Source organism: Pipistrellus hanaki (assembly GCF_964339955.1).
Source record: "Pipistrellus hanaki genome assembly, chromosome: 3".
In the NCBI taxonomy this organism is placed as follows: Eukaryota; Metazoa; Chordata; class Mammalia; order Chiroptera; family Vespertilionidae; genus Pipistrellus; species Pipistrellus hanaki.
In genome coordinates, this window is record NC_140505.1 from 103240227 (window position 1) to 103262461 (window position 22235).

General features: G+C 42.2%; 1 protein-coding gene and 1 pseudogene across 5 annotated transcripts in view; one reads left to right on the forward strand and one right to left on the reverse strand.

Moving 5' to 3' along the window:
• ATP8A2 (ATPase phospholipid transporting 8A2) overlaps positions 1–22235 on the reverse strand; it is a 563643-nt gene that overhangs the window by 526846 nt on the left and 14562 nt on the right. The gene's annotated exons all lie outside the window — the stretch shown is intronic.
• LOC311618625 (homeobox protein Hox-A1-like) lies at positions 456–13024 on the forward strand (annotated as a pseudogene). Its single transcript has 3 exons — positions 456–570; positions 2378–2432; positions 12307–13024. The product of its transcript is annotated as a homeobox protein Hox-A1-like (transcript).

Sequence of the window (22235 nt, forward strand, 5' to 3'; positions counted from 1 at the left end):
AGAGTAACATGCTAATTGACTGTACCTTCACAATACCCACCAGCCAATCGGGAGTATGCAAATTAACCCAACAAAAATGGCGGGTTAATTTGCATACACAGGTGCCTAGCACCAGGGATGGGGCGGGACCATAGCAATGACACAGGCGTTCTGCACCACCCCAGGTGCTTGGGACCTCTGGGCAGCGTGGGAAGGCAGAAAGGTGGCTCCAGGCCAGTACAGAAAGGCTGCTCTGGCAGAGCAAAGACCAACCCCCACCACCAGAGGAATGAAGCCCCATTCTTGCATAAATCTTCATTCATGCATCAGGCCACTAGTAGCAAAATAAAGGCTAAGGGCATAGAGAGTAACCAAGGAGTTCAATTTAGATGTGAGAGTCAAGGTGGGTCCTTCTGAGGAAGTGGCATTAGCAGATAATTGACTGAAATGAGAGAGCAAACCCAGTTGGAACATCCATGAAGGAGAGGAGAGCAAGTGTGAAGGCCAGAAAAAGGGACATGTCTGGTATGTCTGAATGTAGCAAGAAAGCTTGTGTGCCTAGAGTGCAAGTCAAGGAGAATGCCAGAATAGGTCAGTTATATCCCTATGGCCTGATCATATAGGATACTTACCTGTGATTTATTTATTTATTTATTTATTTATTTATTTATTTATTTTTATTTTGCCATAATACATTTTAGACTATATATTCTAAGTGAGACTAAAATGCCAAGTTAGTATTTGACCATAAATAAAAAATGATCATATTAAATCATGAAAAGATAAATCCAGCTACAGACTAGAGAATAAGTATTTGGAGAGGGGAACAAGTTAGGAGACCAATGCAGACTTCAGCTAAGCAATGATGCTGGCTTGGACCAGAGACATAGTTATAGAAATAGATGGTGAGAACTGCTTACATTCAGAACTAATTTCTAAAGTAGAGTCAGCAGGATTTGCTGATGAAGTAGATGTGGGCTGAGGGAGATTGCAACAAATTTGTGGGCTCTATAACTGGATAAATGGTGATGCCATTTGGCAAGAAGGAAAGCACATGGGGAAGTGGGATATGTTCAACTTAATATGTACATGAGACTTCCAAAGAGCTCCACATGTTCACAGGCAAATGCATGAAAGTAACTAACATTCTGTGCTGGAGGATCTACAGTAGTGAAAATGTGAATTTAAAGAAAAACCTTAGAGAATAGTATAGTGTCATATTCCATTTGCTTAGAGCATCACTTTTCTAACAAACCATCCATCTTTATCATCTCCTTTATTTACAGAAGTACCATACTCTTTCGCTTCTTCCCTGGCAAATTTTAAATATGTATGCTCTCCTGGTTAATTATGTGACCCTGTGGCACTGGCAACTCATAAAAGAACAAATAAAAGATGAAATAACAGCTGGGTATTGATAAGAACACAAAAGTAAAGAATATATAAAAAGTAACCAAGGGCAATTCTCCAAGAACAAAATGTACATTAGGTAATTAACCACAAATCAGGCAATGAAATCCAGCATCACTTGTGGTTCTGAGGTTTTGCATCATGGAATAAAATTTATGGCTGGAATTATTAACATGCAGGAAGCCTCAATTAGATAGATGGAAGCACTCCATTTATAGGAAAGTGGAACACATGAGATGATCCTGGAAACTGGTTAGTAAACACTTCAGATTATGGGGTAAAGACCAGCCAGCTTGAACTCCTAAAACTTACTACATTTAATTCTGCAGTTTAACATACTGTAATGGGCCCTTCTGTTTAGAAGTGCAATCCTTACAATAATATAGTCACAGTCAAGAGTCCCAGGTCCCGTCACAGCTCTGGCTTTTGACAGGTCATTTGGTCTCTATGCATCTCCGTTTCTCAGTTTGAAAGTGAAAATCAGGCTCGGTGATTACTGAGGTTCCTCCACCTCTGAGAGTCTGTGGCTTGCTTTCTAAACATGATCACCCCACATGGCAAACAGGGGCCAGTCCTCCCACTCACATCACTGAATCCACTAACACAAGAAAAGAGCTATGGGCTTTTGAAAGATTTCTAATCAACCTGTGGGGAAATGACAAGTCTCATTAGTAATCAATGAAATACAAATGAAAACAGAATTACTGAAGAACAAAAATAGACCAGACTTCCAGTAAATAAGAGCCTCTATTCCAAAATGATGACCAGCTTTCCTGTAGGTGACAATGGAGAAAGCCCTCTCCAGGCCAAAAGTCCTTTGCTCCAGGACATGCGCAGCCTGTCCTTTAGACAAGTCACAGAACATTTCTGGCTTCTGTTTTCTCATTAATTAAAAAAAAAGAAAAAGGAGTGGGTTGAACTCCACACTACAGTTTAGCTTACAAAAGAATCAGAAACAGTAACTAGATTCACTTCATTTTTAACCTAGATTATCACATCACCAAAGAGATGGTAAATCGTTTGCAAAATAAGTCTGACTGCAAGTATGAAAGTCACTCTCCCCACAATGACTCGATTTATCAGAGTACTTCACATGAAATCAAGCACAAAGTTAGATTTTTGTTTGTTTTCCAAATTAACAAATCGGTCCATTTGGCATTATGCTAGTAGTACATCCATGTGTGTCCTGTCTATGCTATGGGGTCCAAGAGAGGACAGGTCGGTGGGTGACCAGTTGGCTTTGCTGCTTCCCTGTGTCTACAATTCTCCAGTCCCTGGGCCTCTGCCTCCTTCTTGCCATTCTAACTAGAGGCACTATACCTAAGGTGGCTCATCTCAGCATTTGCCGAGGTCTGAAGGCCTCAAGAAGCCTGAAGGCCCCTCTCACAAGCTCTATAGCCACCATCTGGTCAGCAGTTATGTGGATTCTAAGTAGGTTTGAAATTCACTCTCCTTAAGTGGATTACTCTGGCATCTAATACATTTTGAGTACAGCCTGTGGCTGTGGAAGGCAGATGATCTCTAAACAATAAAATTATGTCTCCATGAGAAATAAAGTTATTGCTTAAAAAATAAATCCCTTTAATCACCAAATATTGTGGCTTAAGCTATAGTGGTTTTGTTTATAGTAAACAATATCTTACTTTTAAATACTGCTTTATGCATGCTAACAGTCTTGCAGAAGTTGTCAGGTAAACTGATGCCCATCACTGAATAAATGCCTGGTACTCCTGCCCCAGCAGTACCCCTACATCCAGAGAGTGCATTCACGTGTTCCAAGCAGCTGAACCTAACCCACACCTGTACCTGCCCTGGGAGTGACTAGCTATCTCTACAGGTTCCTCCCCATCTGAGCCCCCTAATTTTCACTTTACAAAATAGCCTGGACTTTAAATCTGACCATTCACAGTGTTCCCTGCAAATGTAGCTAAAAATAAAATAAATCTGTATGATTATTTGGAAAATTGTGCAAGAAGAGACATAATTATAGACAGACAAAAAACACATTTTACTTGTAGAACACAAGGAGAAAAGATGTTTTGGCAGGAAAATTTCTAGTTCTTTTTATTAATTTTCTTTGAATGCAAAAGGGGGGGGGGGGGGGGTTAAACTCACCCAGCATCCCACCTCTTTAAAAAAATATAGATATCAAGAGGATCCAAGATGGCTGCACAGGTAAACACCTAACCGCAGCTGCACACAACAATTTCAATAAAATACAACTAAAATATAAAGTGGACATTACCCAGAACTACAGGAAAGTCGACTGACTGGAAATTCTACAACAAGAAGCAAGGAGAAAACCAGAAGGAAGAGTGGAGGAGCTGTAAAAGCCTAAGGTACAGAGACACGCGGCACACACAGAGAGGACGGAGCTGGAGAGGAGGGGGCGGCTGAGTGCATGGCTGGCCTTCCCTAGCGGGAAGGAGATAAAAGCTCCAGACTGTGCTGAACCCCAGACCCGACAACGCTGAACCCCAGTTCTAGGCGAGATTCTGGGGACCCAGACACATAAGGAGGGAGTCTGGGCGGAAACTCAGGGGAGGGGCGAAAGGAAGTCCCAGAGGCGAGCACATTGCGCGCAGAGGACAGACTGTTGACTCTGCTGCCAGATTGCCCTAGTGGGAAGGAGACAAAAGCTCCAGACTGTGCTGAGCCCCAGTTCCGACTGCTCTGAACCCCAGTTCTAGGCCAGACTCCGGGGACCCAGGCTCAAACAGAGGGAGACTGGGCTGTAAGGTGGATACCAGGGGGAGCGGCAAAAGGCAGAACCCCCGGAGGCACACACATTGCACGCAGAGAACTGATTGTTGGCTGTGCCATGGGATTGCCCTGGCGGAAAGGAGTTCCAACTGAACTGAACCCCAGTTCGGGGAGAGAGACTAGACTGTTTGGTAGCAGGCAAAACTTGAGGGCACCTCACTCTCAGAGGTGCTTGCAGCGAGTACCGAAGGACCCTGAGGAATACTGAGACTCAGGAGCTGCATAGGGTGTGGCTGACGGAAACCAAGGCTGTAGGCTCCACCCTGAAACTCCGCCCCTTCAGGGAAGCTGCGAAAATGCCCAGATAAGGAAATAGATCACAAACGAAAGAAATGGAGGACAAAAAGCGACTGGATATAGAGTTCAAAACCACACTTATAAGGTTGTTCAAGAATCTCCTAGAAAAGGCTGATAAAATAAACAAGACCTATGAGGATATGAAAAGGGATCAACTAGAAATAATAAGGGATCAAAAAGAAATAAAGAATACATTGTCTGAAATAAATATTATACAGAGTCCTAAAAACAGAATGGAAGATCACAAGAATCAAGTCAAAGATTTGGAACATAAAGAGCCAGAAGACACTCCTCCACAGAAGCAAGAAGGCAAAAGAATCCAGAAAGTTGAAGATAATGTAAAAAAAAAAAACCTCTGGGACAACTTCAAGTGAACCAACATCAGAATTATGGGGGTCCCAGAAGATGAAAGAGAGCAAGATATTGAAAACATCCTGAAAGAAATAGTGACAGAAAACTTCCCCCACCTGGTGAAAGAATTAGACTTACAAGTCCAGGAAGCGCACAGAACTCCAAACAAAAGGAATCCAAGGAGGACCACACCAAGACAAATCATAATTTAAATTCCAAGAGCAAAAGACAAAGAGAGAATATTAAAAGCAGCAAGAGCAAAGCAGGTAGTTACCTATAAAGGAGCACCTATACCACATGTGTCAAACACAAGGCCCGCGGGCCAAATCCAGCCCGCCAGGCCTTGCAATGTGGCCTGCACCGCGCTGTCATCACTGCACTCCGCTGTCAGTTTATGACATTGTCAGTTTATGACTGTTCAGTAAACCATTCGGCCCGCGATTTAGGCTGGATTTTAGATTTTGGCCCCTTCTCTGATTGAGTTTGACACCCCTAACCTATACGATTGTCAGCTGATTTCTCAACAGAAACCATGCAGGCCAGACAGGAATGGCAAGAAATATTCAAGGTGATGAATAGTAAGAACCTACAGTCAAAAATAATATACCCAGCAGCGGCCAGGCCCGGAGCAGCGGCTGCCAGGCTGGGAGCGGCCAGGCCCGGAGCAGCCGGGTCTGGTGCGGCCAGGCCCGAAGCAGCGGCTGCCAGGCTGGGAGCGGCCAGGCCCGGAGCAGCAGCTGCCGGGCTGGGAGCGGCCAGGCCCGGAGCAGCCGGGTTGGGTGCGGCCAGGCCCAGAGCAGCAACAGCCAAGTCCAGAGCAACTAGGTCGGGAGCGGCAGTGACCAGACCCGGAGCAGCTGGTTGTGGAACGAACCAGAGCAACAGAGGCCAGGCCCGGAGCAGCCAGGCCCGAAACAGCTCGCTCCTCGCCTGTACCTGCCCACGGCTGCCTCTCAGACATGGCTGGAAACTTTTGCGGGAACTTGAGGGTCTGCTGAATCAAGTGATGAAGGCTTAGTTCTGGATGTGTTGAGTTAGTATAGCGCTGGGGTGTTGATCTGTGAGTGCCTTGGGTGGGGCCTGGATGAGGCTGGTTGACCTATTTGAAAATGTCTTTTGTGTGAAGTGTATCATTGGGCATGTGGAGGTATTATTGATATGAGAAAATGCTAAGTAACAGATTTACTATCTGAAAAGGGATTTACTATCGGGGAAAGGGAGGGAGGAAGAGACTGAACATAAACTGTGCACCTATGGATGAGGACAATGGGGGATGGGGAGGGGGCAGAGGGTGGGGTGGGAACCTGGTGGAGGGGGGAAGAAATGAGGAACCTTTGTAATAATATGAACAATAAAGATTGATTTTAAAAAAAAAAATAAAAAAAAAAATAATCTACCCAGCAAAGCTATCACTCAGAATCGAAGGCCAGATAAAGAGCTTAACCAATAAAAAAAAAAAAGCTAAAGGAGTTCATCACCACCAAACCAGAATTATATGAATTGCTGATGGGGGTTCATTTGGAAGAGAAAGTAAATAAAGATAAAAACTATGAACAACAAATACGTAACTATCAACAAGTGAATCTAAAAACCAAAAAAAAATTTTTTTTAAATCTGATGAACAATATTAACTGTTGAATATAATAGAATCAGAGGTATGGAAGGGGAGTGAACTGATGATTCTCGGGGAAAAAGGGAGATGGGGATGTGGGAAGAGACTGAACATAAACTATGCACCTATGGATGAGGACAATGAAAGGGCAGAGGGTGGGGTGGGAACCTGGTGGAGGGGAGCAATGGAGGGGGGGGAAGACGAACATCTGTAATAATATGAACAATAAAGATTTTTTAAAATTTTTTTTAATTTAAAAAATATTCAATAAATAAATAAATAAATAAATAAATAAATAAATAAATATAGATATCAGAACTCTCTGTTCTCACTGCACTCCATTTTACATCCTCCTTCCAGGACTTGCCCCTTTTCATACATGTAGGTTTATAAAGATATATATTTATGTCATGAGTTTCATGGTTCCTTCAGTATTTGTCTCTTTTTGAAGGTCATGGCTAATATTTACAAGAACCTGAAATAAAATATTATCATTCTCTTGAAATCACTTTTTCCATTGACTCTTCCAGGTTATCTATTTTGCCATCTCTTTCTTATTTCAGCTTAGCTACTTGCTATGGTATTTGGAATTTCTAATCTTGGATCCTGAGAACTGGATGTCTAAGATCTTGTCTTTTTGCTTTATATTTTGCATGCTTCATAGCAATTTACATATCATTCTCAGAACAATGTACCAATGTCCATAACCATCTCCTTCCCCTCTCCCCTGCCCCCCCCAAAAATAGGTCCAGGCAAATTTCTTTTCTGTAAATAGACACAGTAGACACTATCACTGAGCCTGCAGACTTTATGTCAATACTTCAGTAGACAGAGTGTATCACCACAGAGAAGGGATGAAAGCCAGTCTGCTGCTCTAACCAGCAGTGTTATTTACAGAAATCATTGTTTGCAGAAAAAATAGAGCTTTATAAGAAGATAAATAAAATTTTCAAAACAGAAAAGGGCAAACAGGAAACAGAAAAATAAAGATGTTTCTCAAATAATTTCATGAGATTATATATGAGTTAGCAAACTGTAATTAAAAGCAAAATAAAGCATGACAAGAATACTTTATTTCTCAAAGTATTATTATAATTCTTCACATGTTTGCAGAAAGCCCATTCTTTCTATAGTTAAGTTGTTCCTTTTGTAACACTCCACAAGAATCAGTAATTTTCTGCTTCCATAATCAGAAAGTTAAATGATTAGACATAAAATTAGTTTCCTTAAACTATCAAGAAACTGTGAGAGCTGTCCCAGAGCATTGAGATATGCGGGTTCCCTAATTAAACAGTCTTTTACAATAAAGCCAACATTACTGTGGGAGAGAGAAGAGTTTAAGGCAATGGCTTAGCATAGATAATCCATAAGGAGAACTTATTTATAAGACACTAGCACAAACTTTGAGAACTTTTACTGTGCTACACTACAGACCTAGATATCCACTGATGGGGGCTGGAAGAAAATGTCTTTCAACAGGATGAAGAAACACATCAATGTGAGTGACCCTGCCACTCAAAACAGGATCTTTTCGGCAGGAGTCTCCATTGTACTGCATCCTGTCCCACCAGAACCAGAAAGAGAGACGGGCAGGCAGATACTCATTCAGGATTCAGATCAAATGCTTTAACACCAGAGGAAAGAAGGTTCTCTCTACTTCAGTGGGGGTATTTTCTTTGACTACAAGAAAAGCCAGCTCTGTATCAATAAAATTAGGACATTCTGTACCAATTCTGTGGCAGCAAAACCCACCTGCATTCAGGCCAGCTTACATCATCCGATATAACAGCACATCTCCGGGAACAGAGTGGCGGAGTGGAGCCTGACAGCAGTGACAACAGGATGGTATTAGCAGCCAACACAGAAAGCAAGGGGTGGGGAAAGAGTCTGTGGAGATGGCATAAGTTCCAGTTGTGGGACTGTCCCATGTGATATGGCCCTACAAATAAAGAGTTAATCTGCCCACTTGAATAGGATGAAAAAAAATCCAAATTTACATATTCAGGTAGAGCTTTAAAGGGATGTAGTTTGCTGGGATCGGTTTGGCTCAGTGGATAGAGCGTTGGCCTGCGGACTGAAAGGTCCTGGGTTCGATTCCGGTCAAGGGCATGTACCTTGGTTGCGGGCACATACCCAGTGGGGGGTGTGCAGGAGGCAGCTGGTAGGTGTTTCTCTCTCATCGACGTTTCTAACTCTCTGTCCCTCTCAATTCCTCTCTGTGTAAAATCAATGAAAAAAATATTTTAAAAAAATAAAAATAAAGAAAAAATAAAGGGATGTAGCTTTTCTCTAGGGGTAACTTTCTCAACTTCAGTGGCCAAAAAAATGTTGACCCTTTACACATCCTTGTTGCCTTTGATTCTGTCTGTTCCAGCAGGCAGCCTGAGAGAGCTGAGGACAGTCAGAAGAAGAGGTTGGAAAAATTATTCAATGCTAAAAAGAAATGGGCTATCAAGCCATGGAGAAAACACATAGGCATATTACTAAGTGAAAGAAGCCAATGTAAAAAGGGCTATACATACTATATGGTTCTAAGCATATGACATTCTGGGAAAGTTAAAACTGTAGATAGTAAAAAGATCAGTGGTTGCCAGGGGCTACAGGAGGGATGAACAGGTGGAGCACAGAGAATTTTAGGGCAGTGAAACTACTCTGTGTGATATTCTAATGAAGGACAGATGTCATCATACATTTGTCAAAACCAACAGAATATACAACAGAAAAAGAGAACCCTATGTAAACTATGGAGTTTGGGTGATATGAAGTGTCAATGTTGGCGCAGGGATGTTTATAGTGGGGAAGGCTGAGTAGGGAACTCTATACTTTCTAATAAATTTGCTGTGAACTTAAAATTGCTCTACAGAGGAGCTAGAGAAAATGGCAGCAGAATAGACAGACGTGTTCCGAGCCTTGTCCTGGAGCAGATAGAAGGAGCAGCTGAAGGTCGCTTGGGGAGGGTTTGTTGGCAAACTAAGGGATAGCAGAACTCTAAGAGAAGGTGAAGGACTGCTAGACGGGGTTCCCTGACCAGGCAGCCCACACTGCGGCTGAGACCTCTCCCAGACCTCAGACGGAACACTGCTCCATCTTGCAAGGAAAAGTGGATCTTATTGGAGGCTTGGAAACCCACAACTGTGGCAACCACTGAACAGCTGTGAGTCCCCAATTGGCACAAACACGCGGATTCAAGGGAGCTCTTCACTCCACCGTGGAAAGGTCAGATTTTGCTGGGGATAAGGTGAGGTATCTGGGTCGCGGCAGGGGCGGCGACAGGAGAGAAATGCACGCACTGCAGGACCTGGAGGACTGGGGAAGTCTGGGCCTAGAAAAGTCCCTGGCTGTTGGGTCTGGTGTGATCTGGTGGAGGGGGTCCTCAAAGCTGGGATCTCTAAAAAGCAACCCATTCTGATCTGACACGGAGGGAGAGCATAAGAATTTAAAAGGTGTGCAGTCTGCTTAAACTTGCACACAGACCCATCATTCGCACACCTGGGCTTTTTCCTCTTTATTCCCTTGCTTCTGATTATTAAGCAAGGATCACCCAGTTTGGCATACCCTGGGAGACTGCAAGGGGAAGTTGCTTTTCTGGAAACTGGGGATGGGAGCAGGGAGAGACCATCGGAGAGCCAGCTCTGAGGCAGCTCACCTCCACAAACCAGTAGCGAGGGCCATAGAGAAAGAAGGCTAGAGAAAACAAAGAGACTGGGAAGTCAATCCAGAAATGCTGCCACCTAGGGGCTGAATCACAAACTGACTTTTTATTATTTTTTTTATTTAATCAAAAATAAAGGAATACAAGAAATTAAAATACCGCCTATTTAAAAATAAGGCTTACAACACTGAGGAGCAGTGGAAAGCAGGGAACTGCAATACTGTCCAGACTGAGAAAACGACGTGCCAAACAGAATAATAGAGGAAGTGATTGACCTTTACTACTGCACATTTTTTTCTTCTAATTTTTTTTTTCATTTTTTGCATCTTTTACTTAAACAAATATTTTTTCTTTTTTCCTCATTTGATTTTACCTTTTTAATTATTACATTTTTATTTTCAATCAGCATTATTACTACTGCTATTTTACCTCTTTTTTCTTTTTTTTTAAGTGTCATTTTATTTTCTCTTTATTTAACATTGGAATTAGTGTTCTACATTCTATTTTCATCTTTCCTTTAGCATTGTTTAACCATATCTCAACAGGACCTTCATGCCATCACTCTCTTCCTAACCTTTCCCCTTTTGGTGTCCTGCTATCTTAACCCTTTCCTGCTTTAGATTTTCCCTATTCTTTCTGTCTACCCCCTGCTAAGATTTCACCCTACTTTTACAGCTAATTTCCTATCCCTTGCTCCAAGTACATACACACCACTCTCTTTGCTGTCTTAACTATAAAAAAAATTGTTTTTCTCTCTGTCCTTTTGTTGTTGTTTGCTTGAATGTTGATTATATTGAATTTTTATGCTTTTTAGTGAGATTGTTTTTGCTTATTCTTTTGTTGTTGTTTGGTATTTTTTTATTTGCTTTGTTTTTGTTTGTTTTTTACTTCTGTTTTCCCTTGCCTCACTTGATATTAGTTGGTGTTGTAGTTTGTATTAATCTCCAAGTACTGTTGCTGGCATTTGCTGGGATTAGTGGTTGTTCTATTGAAATTTTCTCCCCATATATATAGTTTGTTCCCCTTTTCTCTCTTAGTCTCATTCTTGTCTCTTTTATTTTTTTTTTTTACCATTTCCCAATTTCATTTTGACACTCCTTTTTTTTTCTTTTCTTTTTACTCTTCTTCTTTCTCTCCTATCCCCTAATTTGCCTTTCTCTGGGGGTCACCTTTATTGGAGATTATTAGTATCACAAATACATTTCTGTTCAGTACCTTGTGTGTTGTACCTGGTTGTGTTGTATTTTGTGCCTTTAAATCAATGCAGGAGAGAGATAACTACATAACCATACAGCCTGAAAAGAGAGACCATGGGGAGACCAAGAAACAGCCTGCATATGAAAGAAAAGCAGGCATTACCAGAAAAGGAAGTAAACAAATTAGAGGCAAGCAACCTATCAGAGCAAGAATTCAGAAAAATGGTTATTAGATGGCTAAAAAAATGGAAGACTAATTCAATAATATGAGTAAGAACCAAGAGGAAATGAAGAAGAACCAAGAAGAAATGAAAAATAACATTGCTACTGTAAACAACTCAATAGAAAGCATCAAGAGTAGACTAGAAGAAGAAGCAGAGGACCGCATCAGTGAGCTAGAAGACAAGATGGAAAAAAAAAAAAATACCCAATTAGAGCAGCTTCTAGAAAAAAAAAAAAATTAAAAAGCAGGAGGAGAGCCTAAGGGAACTTTGGGACAATACAAAACAAAACAATATTGGCATAATAGGAGTTCCAAAAAGAAAGGAAACTGATCAAGGAATAGAAAACCTGTTTGAAGAAATAATGACAGAAAACTTTCCTGATAGTATAGGGAAAAAAAAAAAAAAAAAAAAAAAAAAAAAATCTCACACAAATTTAAGAAGCTCACAGAGTCCCAAGCAAAATGAACCCCAAAAGACCGACTCCAAGGCACATTATAATTAAATTGGCAAGCACCAACGACAAAGTAAGAATCTTAAAAGCAGCCAGAGAGAGACAGAAAGTTACATACAAAGGAACCCCCATCAGACTAGCAACTGATTTCTCAAACAGAAACTCATCAGGCCAGAAGGGAATGGAATTAAATATACAAAGTCATCCAAAGGAAGGGTCTGAAGGGTCTGAATTCAAGAATACTGTACCAGCAAGGTTATCAATCAAAATTGAAGGTGAAATCAGGAGCTTCACAGACAAAAAAAAAAAAAAAAAAAAAAAAAAAAGAGGAATTTATCACCACCAAACCAGCAATGCAAGAAATGCTAAAGGGATAATAATAACTCCCTGTCCCCTCTCCACGCCTGCCACCAAGAAGCCTGTCGCTCCCCTGCACCAGAGACCTCCTCTTCAGCACAGACCTTTTACTGGATGAAAGTCGAAAGAAACCCTCCCAAAACAGGGGAAGCTGGAGAGTACGGCTACGCAAGCCAACCCAACGCAGTGGCACCAACTTCACCACCACGCAGCTCACAGAGCTGGAGAAGAGTTTCATTTCAACAAGTACCTGACCAGCGCCCACAGGGTGGAGATTGCCGCGACCCTGCAACTCAAGGAGACCCAGGTGAAGATCTGGTTCCAGTACCGCCGGATGAAGCAGAAGAAGCGAGTGAAGGAGGGCCTCTTGTCCATCTCTCCCGCCACCCGCCTGGCAGAGAGAAGGCCGAGGAGTCCTCAGAGAAGTCCAGCTCGTCACCCTGCATTCCTTCCCCGGGCCCTTCTACCTCCGACACTCTGACTACCTCCCAGTGAGGCCGGCCCAGCCCCAGACTCCGCTGCCCAGGCTTCTTCCTCCTTGGGCTGGGACTCAAACCACATTCTTAGCTTATCTTCCTTTCCATTTGCAGTCTCTCTCTTTCTTTCTGATCCTATCTGGGCCGCTCCTGGGCAGGATAATGTGTTTACTGAGAATTCTGGACTTGATGCTTGATTGGGGAGGGAGGGGTGTGTGTGTTAATTTCTTAATGCAGGTGGGGTGCCAGCACCCATTTTCTGAGGGCCCCCAATTTTAGGACAGTTCCACAAAACCTACTGTTCCTTTTAGAGGCCCTTTGGAAAATTGCCTCCTTTGCCCGCAGAAACATGTCAAAGGGAAGCCTTCCATCTTTTATCTATCTGTATATTTACGGATCTCCCCTATTTTGTCCTCAAAGTGGGGTGAAGAGAAAGGAGAGAGTCCAGGAGCTCATGAAGAAGAGATGCACTATGAACGTGCTTACACAATGAATTAATTCACCTTTTAATTTAATTCCTTCTCGTGTGTGAGTTTGCTGGTTGTAAATACTTTGTCCCAAGAGATTAATCTTTATACAGATTTTCTAGAAATGTTTAGATTAAGTGATTCAAACAGGGTGGGCAAACTCTCAAAGCTGGTACAATTTTATATGTGGTGATAGGTTAAAAAATAAATAAAAGCCCTCATTTAAACCCAATCAGATGCCTCGGAGGGTAGCCTCAATGGGTTCTTTCAATGAGTTAAGAAGGCCTGCACACCACAAGGTTCAGAAACCTTGCTGCCTGGGCTTAGGTCTCTCCCCATCCCCAAGCCCTTTCTTGTTTCTCTGGCCACACGCTATGTAAATTTTGTGCTGGATTATTTGGAACCTAGAGGTATTAGTCAAACCAGCTTCTTCCTTCCTCAGTTATCTTAGCTGGATATGATGTATTTTCAGCTCAATCGTTAATGTGATGGATGGCACAATGAATGTATATTTTGTGTGATTCGTGAATAGTCTTTTGCATGTCGCACAATGTGTTGATGTCCCTGAAGTACCACACTGAGTTCTATCATTTATCCTTTGTGAGCCTATGATATTCCCCATTTCCTGTACAATCATGAACAGCTCTGAGTTCCTGGAGTGATGTGATCCAGAGTAGAGTTTACAGGTCTTAAGATGTCTGTAATAAATATATTCAACTTAAAAAAAAAAAGAAAGGAAGGAAGGAAGGAAGGAAGGAAGGAAGGAAGGAAGGAAGAAAGAAAGAAAGAAAGGAAGAAAGAAAGAAAAGAAATGCTAAAGGGTCTGCTGTAAAAATAAATAAATAAATAAATAAATAAATAAATAAATAAATAAATAAATAAAAATTTAAAAAAAGGTAAGAAGTTGGAAGCCAAGAAGGAACACAGGGGTATAAAATAAAAATAGTGACAAATAAATACCTATCAATAATAACTATAAATGTAAATGGATTAAATGCCCAAATCAAAAGACATAGGGTAATAGATTGGATAAGAAAACAAGTCCCATATAACTTGTCTACAAGAAACCCATTTCAGAAAAAAAGACACACACAGACTGAGGGTGAAGGGATGGAAAAAGGTTTTCCAGGCGAATGAAAATGAAAAAAAAAGCTGGGGTAGCAATACTTATATCTGACAAATTAGATCTCAAAGTGAAGGACATAACAAGAGATAATGAAGGCCACTCCATAATACTAAAGGGAGCAATCCAACAAGAAGAAATAACTCTGCTAAACATATAAGCACCCAATACGGAGCATCCAAATACATAAAAAAGAAAAAAAGAAAAAACTCCTGGAGGATATCAAGGGAGAGATTAACAGCAATACAATCAGAGTAGGAAACGTTAATACCCCACTATCACCATTGGACAAATCCTCTAAACAAAAAATCAGCAAAGAAACATCAATCCTAAATGACTCATTAGACCAGATGGAATTAATTGACATCTTCAGAACATTTCACCCCAAAGCCACAAAATATACATTCTTCTCAAGCGCACATGGATCATTTTCAAAGATAGACCACATTTTGGGACATGGGCAAAGTCTATTCAAATTCAAGAAGATAGAAATCAAACCAACATGGCCAAAAACATAAAAGTCATTATCTCCCTCCAAATCCTTGCTCCTCCTCCCAGTTGCTCCAACCAGAAATCTAAGCAGCATGCTTGCCTTTCTTTCTCCTTCATCCCCACATCTGATCCAGTTTCTCAAACTGTGTGCATCCACTACCCTCCACCCTCCAGTGGAGTCCTGGATTTGCCCTCCCTCAGTCCTCTCCTATTAATACTTTCCTTGATAAAATCACTCTCATCTCCAAGCCATTCTCCACAGTGAAACTAGAGTCAAAGTTCTCTAGTGAAAATCTTATTGTGGCTCTTTAAAGTCCTCCAGAGGATTCTCCATCACACGCAGTTGAAGTTCAAGTAGTTTAAGGAGGCTGAGCTTTCCAGACAGTTGTCTCCCCTCACAAGTGCCAGCCAGACTGGAATACTGCCAGCTCCCTCAAAGACTATCAGACTTGTTAGGTTTCTGTTCGTGCTCTTTCCTTTGCCTTGAACAGTCTTGCCATCCAATACCCTTCTTTACATGACTCAATTTCATTCAGTCTTAGATACTGCTTCCTCCAGGAAGCTTTCTCTTGCCACCATGTCTGGAGCTTCTCACATGTGCTGCCTCTATTTTCCAAGCTGTAGCACTACCTGTTATTCTGTAAAGCCTGTCTACTTGTCTAGGTCATCCACTGGCTGAAGTTCAAATCCTAGTCATCAGCATATTCTCACCACTTAACACAGTGCCAGACACATACAAAGTAAATATCCAAGTGGATAGAGGAGTAAATGAATGAATGAATTCCTTTCAGCAGCCCCCTCACACACACACACACACACACACACACACATCTCTCCTGCTTTCAGAATTTATCTCACCAGTGATAAACCAAACTGATAACTTTCATAAGGATATAGCAATCATGTATATGCGATTTTCCTAAACATTCCCATCTTCAAGCTCCCTACTCTTCCGAATCCTCAAACATCAAGTATCATGGATACAAATGCATCAAATCAGTAGGCAATATTCCGTTAAAATGAATATATGTTAAAAATACTTCCAGCCTGGACAGCGTGGCTCAGTGGTTGAGCATCAACCTATGAACCAGGAGGTCATGGTTTGATTCCTGGTCAAGGCACATGCCTGGGTTGTGGACTCGATCCCCAGTAGGGAGCATGCAGGAGGCAGCCGATCAATGATTCTCTCTCATCATTGGTGTTTCTCTCTCTCTCTCCCTCTCCCTTCCCTCTGACATCAATAAAAATATATTTTATATATATATATTTATAGTTATAGTTATAGTTATAGTTATAGTTATAGTTATAGTTATAGTTATAGCTATAGCTATAGTTATAGTTATAGTTATAGTTATATATATTTTCAGGCCCTAGCTGATTTTCTCAGTGGTTAGGGCATCAGCCCTCTAATTGAAGGGTTGTGGGTTTGATTCTAGTCAAGGCACATGCTCTAGTTGCAGATCCGATCCCTGATCCCTGGAGGGGAGCATTTAGAAGAAAATCAATTGATATGTCTCTCACACATCAATATTTCTCTCTGTGTGTCTCTCCCCCTCCCTTCCACTATCTTTATAAAAAAAAAATAATCGATGGAAAAAATACCCTCGCATGAGGATTTAAAAAAAAAAAATCCTAGGCCATGTGTTCCTATTGAGTTATGGGAAATATGGCTGCCACACATCTAGAGATAACCCCCTAGTCTTCCTATGTGGAAAGATGGCTTCAACTGAAAATTCTAGATGCAGGGAGTTGAAAACTTATTCCAGGTCACCTAGTGAGTTCCTGTAAAAGATGAAGATAGATTTTACAACTCAGCCTAAATTCTATATAGACCTTTTTTTTTTTTTTCATATTTTCTCCAACACAATATGATGTGCACTTTCACAACCTGGTTCAAGTCTCTTCTAACTCAGTCTTACAACCAAAATGAACTGGTCCATGAAACAAAAGCCATTTACCAAGGAAGCCCCTCTAGATAGGTTTGGGAAAGTTAAAATTTAGAGGACTGTATTTCCACTAGAGTCTTTTTAATTGAGGCCCAGCCTGACTCAGCTACTCCCAACTATAAGGCAGAGGAACAATGGGATTAAACCAGTAAGTCATAGGCTTGTTTTGATGCAGACCCAGGAGCCAGCACTGTGGCAAACCAGCACAGGAGGGAGAAGCTATTTTTGAAGGACCTTTAAATCACTCCTGTCCTCTCGCCCTCAGGGGATTGGGGCCATAAAGCCTGCTTGTGGCTGATACCCCGTTTTCCTACTCATGTCTACCGCTCTGTTCTCCTAACCAGAAAGCACTCATTACTGTCACTCACAATCTGGCCTAACTTGTATTCATTGCTAAAGAAAGAACAGCTCAAAAAATAACAATGATAATGTGGTTATTTTGGGAGGAAAAAAAGCTTCTGACTGCCACTTAAAGGACACAGAGCCTCCTCACCCCAGTCGGAGCACACGCTTGTTAATAACGTTGCTCCCAGCCCTTTAGTTCAGATTCGATTTATAACTTGATACTCATAAGCATTTGCTATAGTGTGCCAGCCTGAAATTTTTTGAGAAAATGCCACTTCAATTATGCCACTTATCTGGAGATCCTATTTTTAATACTTCCAGTAAAAAGAAAAATAATCTCTTTTATTTGCGTAACACAACCATTTGAAAAGGTTTTTGCATATTTTTTCATTTTTAACTTCACTATTCTGCAATATCAGAAGGGCAAGAATGCATTCAAATTTTACCAACAGAAGGTAAGAACCCTGTGTAATTTCCCAGCTGGGCTGCACATTCACTGTATGCCAATTCACCTTTGTAGAAACCCAAAGTGCTCGGCAATTGTTCAATGAATGAGTAAAAATTAACAATTAATGATAGATGAGGACTTGATAATAAGGAGAAAAAAACATCCTAGCTAATAAAGAGTAATATGCAAATGGACCATCACTCCAACACACAAGATGGCCGCCCCATGTGGACACAAGATGGCCGCCAAAAGATGGCCAGCAGGGGAGGGTGGTTGAAGGGAACCAGGCCAACAGGGAAGCGCAGTTGGGGGTGATCAGGCTGACAAGGGAGGACAGTTAGGGGTGATCAGGCAGGCAAGGGAGGGCAGTTAAGGGTGATCAGGCCTACAGGAAAGGGCAGTTAGGGGCAATCTGGCTGGCAAGGAGCAGTTAGGCATTGATCAGGCTGGCAGGGGACTGGTTAGTGGATGATCAGGCTGGCAGGCAGAAGCGGTTAAGGGCAATCAGATAGGCAGGCAGGCGAGTAGTTAGGAGCCAGCAGTCCTGAATTGTGAGAGGGATGTCTGACTGCTGTTTATGCCCGATCCCACCAGGTCTAAACAGGCAGTTAGACATCCCTCAAGGGGTCCCAGATTGGAGACAGTGCAAGCTGTGCTGAGGGACACACACACATACCCATGCACGAATTTTGTGCACTGGGCCTCTAGTTAAACAATAAAAGCTACCCATTATTGAACTGGGCAGTCACAGAACCAACATGTATTTAAGGTTGATATGAATTTTGTGGACTTACTGTTGTTGAAATGCTAAAATACTTCAGTACCAATTGGTAAAACACCACTGATCCAGGCCCCTAAGTGGCCCTTCAGAGAAGTGGCCTCCTTGGACCCCTCCCCAAACCCTGAGGGCCTCCCTATGAACTAGTGACTGCAAGGTTAGTGTCCCACTAGTGCAGTGTTTCCCAAAGTGTGGTACGCGTACCCCCAGGGGTACGGGAAGAGTTTGGTGGGGGTACGCATTGCACCGGAGTTTGGTGGGGATATGCACTGCACCGTGCTTAGCTGCGCCTAATTCTACGTTCTCATGAGTACAAGGGGTACTCAGAGTTACAAAAATTATAGAAGGTACACATATGTCAAAAGTTTGGGAAACACTGCACTAGTGGAAGTGCAGGCAGGAGCACAGGAGGCCCCAGGCCTCTTCTGAGCCTTGAGGACAGGAACCTGTGCTGTCTGCTGGCTGGTGCTGACCAGCTCAAAGATCCCCACTCCCACCTCTGTGGGCCACTGAACAGAACCAGAATGATATTCATTATAATGATCCTGTGTCATCAAGGGAGGGTGTGATGATGTTCAAAATCCTCTGTTTAAGAAGTGAAGAAATGTAGAATTCATTTTAGAAAGTGTTTGTTTGTTTGTTTTTTTAAACATGATTTAAAGAAATAAAGGCCTGGCATTTGGAGAGATACGCTGTAGTTATCTGGGTAAGTCATGTGTGTAGATCACTGTTCCTCAGAAACGCCAAGAAATCAGCAGTGACGTTATATGCCGGTGAGTCTGCAGATGCGCTCACAGACCAGCAGCAACAGCAGCACAGGTGGGTTTGTTAGAAATACAAAATCTCAGCTCCACCCCAGACCTACTAAATCTGAACCTCTGAAGGGAGGGCCAAGCCATCTTCATTTTAACACACCTCCCATGGCCTCTGGTGCTTGCTTCAGTCTGAGAACCACTGCTCGGCACCAGGGGTTCCCAGGGTAAGGGGAGGGAGCTGGTTAAACAGGCAGATTAGAGAGCCCCGGCCTGGCCTGTCTCTCTGTGACTTGGCCAGTCTACAGATTGGCATGTGGTGACTATTGTTGTAAACTATAGCAAACTTTTCAAGCAGAGGTAAAGACTAATAACAGTAATAGTGTTTTATTATAATATTGATGCAAATGGGGACAACCCTGGGGGTTATAACACCTGTCCCATGCCTTACTTCTTTTCATTCATTACTTCAATTAAAACTCTTTATAATAGCATTACTTTATCTTGTGAGTTTTCGTGATCATTCTCACCCCAGTTAGAATGATACTCTTCGCCTTGTCACATCTCAACCTCACCCTTATCCTTTAATAAAATTTATCATATTGTACAGAAAGAATCCTATAAATATCTTGCTCCTCTCCTAAGTTCCTCAAGAACAAGAACCAAGTTACATTCAAATTTGTATTTCCAGGACTTTTAGTTCAGAAATTTCAGTCAACAATGTTTATTGAGCAGCTACTACATGTCAAACACCAGGGACCCAATAATGAAGCAGAGGAGACTAGGCTGTTCTCATGGCCCTACAGCCTTCAGTGGTGACGATTAGACAATCTATATCTGGAAGTACAATGACTAATTATAAAGGAAAATTCCAGGAGGTTGTAAAAAAAGATTCCCTCCCAACTGCTATGCTCTAAATGTTTTGTGCCCCTCCCCCCACACACAACCTGGCTCCCCAGATGATGGTATTTGGAGGTGGGGCCTTTGGGAGGTGATTTGGTTTTATATGAGGTCATGAGGGTGGGCCCCAGATGATGAGATTAGTATCCTTATGAGAAGAAGGGAGACCAGAGGCCTCTCCTTCTGCACCAAGTGGGAACTATGACAAATAAATGTCTATTGTCCCATCCAAACAGTCTATGGGATTTTGTCAGAGCAGCCCAAACTGACTAATAAACACCAATGAAGACAAAATCTGTTCCCAGAAGTGGGATACTTCAAGATGGAGTACTGAAATGGGGAATGTGAGCTGAGTTGAGGTGGATGAGGAACAATGAGGACCCCTCTCACACACACACATGCACAATTAGGAAACTGCAATGGCTTCCCCCTCCCAAAGTGGAAAAGTGCTAACGCTAACCTGAGAGGGGACTATGACTTGCAACCCACCTCAGAATGACCTACAAAAGCAGAAGCAGTCCAGCTAGCATGGTTCAATGGTTGAGCATCGACCTATGAACCAGGAGGTCACAGTTCAATTCCCAGTCAGGGCACATGACCAGGTTATGAACTCAATCCCCAGTATGGAGCATGCAGGAGGCAGCCCATCAGTGATTCTCTCTCATCATTGATGTTTCTATCTCTCTCTCCCTCTCCTTTCCTCTCTGAAACCAATAAAAACATATTATTAAAAAAAAAAAAAAAAACAGAAGTGTTTAGAAATGAATATGTATAAACAAAAAGGGGAAAAGAAAAGTTTAAGACGTGAAGGATGTCTACTGAGATTCTGCCACTCAGACCTGTTTGCACTCTTTCAATTCCTGCTAAAGCACGCAATTTGAGGTTTATGGTTGCTCACCAGTGCCTGAGAAACCCTCAACAGCTTTCGAGGCAGGAACCCCTCAGTGAGGTTTTCTCAGGTTATTTAGTGCATTGGTTCCAAGCACAGAATGAGCCTGTTCTCTTTGTTTGATTTCTAACTGCTCCCCTGCCAGCCTGTTTACCCCCAACTTCCCTCCTCTGCCGGCCTGGCCACCCCTAACTGCCCTCCCCTGAAGGGTTGATCGCCCTTAACTGCCCTCCCTTGCAGGCCTGGTCCCTCCCAATTGCCCTCTCCTGCTGGCCATCTTGTGTCCACATGGGGGCAGGATCTTTGACAACATGGGGGCAGCCATTTTGTGTGTTGGAGTGATGGTCAATCTGCATATTACTCTTTTATTAGATAGGATAGTTAGAATTCATATTGTATGGGGAGAATTAGACAAAATAAAATGGAGGAGGGTTGGGATTCTACATCCCTAGAATATTATTCTTGAAATAATTGTAATATATGTATAGTCATTGTTTTCACTATTAATTTTATAATAATTCATAAGTAATCCTAAGTTACAGGTAGTGTTAAGTGCCTCATATTCAGGGTGGGGTGAAAGGAGGATTACAATTGTTTGTATGGAAAATAACATTTTTTAAAATAATAATATAAGAATAAACTCTGTGCTTTGAGTATTCACAACTGTAAATTTCCTTTTGCCCCACCCTCTATGTTACCTATTTTGGGTTTCTCAGTAACCACTGAGGTAGGTAGTATTATCACCTACACTTTATAGATGAGGAGAGCAGAGCAGAGAGATTCCCCAAGGACACTCAGCTAGGAGGTGCCAGAGTCGAAACTCAAAAGCAGGCCTGAGTAGAGGCATCTAGGTTGTGCCCTGACTAGACACAGGCCTGGAGTCAGCTTAACCTACAGCACAAATAAAATGAAGCTAGAGGATGGGCTCTGGTTAGCTTTCCTTCCTCAACCAGCATGGATGCATTTAAGCCAAGGAAGGAAAGAGCAGGATAAACAGCTCACATGATTAACATGGTGCCCTACAATGCCTCGTGAGGGTTAACCCACTAAAATGCTGGCCCCTTGGAAATTGAAAGACCACCAGTTTTCCTTAAGAGAGCGCTACCTGTTCTTGGGACACAGCTGTTTGCGTGAAATAAATGAGGAGCAGTCCTGCTCTGCAGACCAGCCATCGAGTGGGCCGCCTGCCAGCATCCACCAGCCCTGCCCTCATTGGAAATGGTGTGCAAGGTCCCTGAAGCTTTGCTTGGCCCATTCCAGGGACTCTCAACTTAAAATAAAATAATAAATAAATAAATAAATAAATAGAGTTTTGGAGTAACAAGGT